We start from the raw sequence: 2,455 nt of genomic DNA, 5'->3' as shown, positions 1-2,455 counted from the left end.
TATGGGACAAGTGGGAAAATTTTGCATAAACTGCTGACAGTTTAATTTTTGAATTCTTATAGCATGAACTCAGAAACTCCAGCAAATTGTCTACTCCTCCCAAAACAACCAAAGCTTTATTCCTGGCTTTGATGAGTTGTTTCCAGCACCACGAGTCCCCAGTTTTTGCATTGACATGCCAGATATCTGAATGGATTAGATAGTTCCCATGAATCCATTTAACCCATAGCATTTCCTTGTTTACATGAACATACCATAAGCTTGATTAGATAGTTCCCATGAATCCATTTAACCCATAGCATTTCCTTGTTTACATGAACATACCATAAGCTTCTTAAAGCTGATGCCAAGTTCCATAAGTTTCCTTGTTTACATGAACATACCATAAGCTTCTTAAAGCTGATGCCAAGTTCCATAAGGAAGCAGAGAACACACCCAAGCCTCCTTGTCTTCTACCACTGCAAACTCTATCCCATGATACTAATGGAATTCTAAGAGAGTTCTCAGATTTTCCCCATAAAAACTTCCTACATAACTCATCAATCCTCTGAGTTACTCTGACAGGGAGAATGTAATTCGATGTCCAGAAGTTTTGCACTCCTAGAATCACACTTTTAATCACTTGAACCCTCCCTGCATAAGATAGGTTGTCATGCTTTAACCAACTTTGAAACTGGCCTGAAATTTTCTCTATAAGAGGATTACAATCCTCACAAGAAAGCCTTTTACTGATCAAAGGAACCCCTAGATATCTAAAAGGGATTGTGCCTTCAGTGAATCCCAGGAACCTGTGTATAGCCTCTTTGATAGAAACATTCACACCCCCGTAATATATAGCACATTTATCCAAATTAGCTTCCAATCCAGTGGTCGCACTGAAGTCTTTAATGCACTGAAATAATTTTTGAACTGAGTACAAATCTCCTCTGGCAAAAAGAAGTAGGTCATCCGCAAAAATGAGATGAGTAATTTTGAGCTTTTTACACTTTGGATGATATTTGAAAGAACTGTCATATTTTAAAAGATCCAGTTTTCTTGACAAGTATTCCATGCCCAAAATGAATAGGTAAGGGGAAAGGGGATCACCCTGTCTTAACCCTCTTCTCCCTTCAAAATATCCATGAAGAGAGCCGTTTAGAGAGATTGAGAACTTAGGAGAAGATATGCAAGCCATGATCCAATTCACCATTACATTAGGAAACCTCAGTCCATGAAGCATTTCTTTTAAGAATTCCCAATTCATTGTGTCAAAAGCTTTACGAATATCAATATTTAGCATGATTCTAGGTGAGATGTATTTCCTGGTATAATTTTTAGCAAGCTCATGAGCCAAGGAAATGTTGCTAGTAATCTGTCTCCCCTTGATAAAAGCACTCTGGGACTCATTCACAATATCCCCCATAATTGGTTTAATCCTGTCTGCTAAGATCTTGGAAATAAATTTATATAGGCAGTTGCAACAGGATATAGGCCTGAAATCAGATGGTGATTTAGGACATTTTACCTTAGGAATTAGGGTGATGGAGGTAGAGTTGACCATTCCCAACATCTTCCCATTCTTGAAAAACTCCAGAATAGCTGATGATACCTCATCCCCAATCACAGGCCAAGCTGATTTGTAGAAAGCCACCCCATATCCATCAGGACCAGCAGCTTTATTTTCATCCATGGAGAATATGGCCTTTTTTATTTCTTCAATAGAAACTGGCCTAGATAGAAAATTAGCCTGCGTATCTGATAAGCAAGGTCCTGCCTTAATAACCTGAATGTCTGGTGCAACAGTGGCAGTGGAAGCCCCCATCAAGCTTTTGTAATAAGCTACCAGTTCATTTGCAATCTCCTCTTGATCAGTAATTCTTTGTCCCATGTTATTATAGAGCACCAACACTTTATTATGATGTCTATTTGATTTTATCCTCGAATGGAAGAATTTTGTGCACCTATCCCCTTGAACACTTCATTTGATCCTAGCTTTTTGTTTGAGGAAAGAAAGCTCACACTCCTGAAGCTTATTAAATTCAGCAATACACTTTTTCTCTTCCTTAATGAATACAGGATTGAGAGGGCTAGACTGGAGCTTTTCCTGAATTACTTCAGCGCAAAAGTGAGCACCAAGATTTTCATGACAAGAAAGTCGAATCCGTCGCTCTCCCACCAACCCCAATACATATATAATTTTTACCGACGACGTCCGTTCGTAGCATTTATGAGCCCTATATAAACCCCATCCTCCCTTTTAACTTTCGCTCCATCTTCAGTCAGCCTCCTCCTCTTTCTTCAACTCACTACGTACATCCATCATCTTCACATCGAAATGGGCAGCCTCGGAACAGACACCGAGCTTGAGGCCGCCAACTCCAATGGCATACTCCCTCTTAACCCCCTCGACGCTGAGGAATTCCGTCGACGGGGCCACAAGGTCATCGACTTCCTCGCCGACTACTACCACAGCCTC

The sequence above is a fragment of the Asparagus officinalis genome, chromosome 6 (genome assembly GCF_001876935.1).
Source record: "Asparagus officinalis chromosome 6, Aspof.V1, whole genome shotgun sequence".
Classification (NCBI taxonomy): domain Eukaryota; kingdom Viridiplantae; phylum Streptophyta; class Magnoliopsida; order Asparagales; family Asparagaceae; genus Asparagus; species Asparagus officinalis.
Note: the sequence above shows the minus strand (reverse complement) of the source record.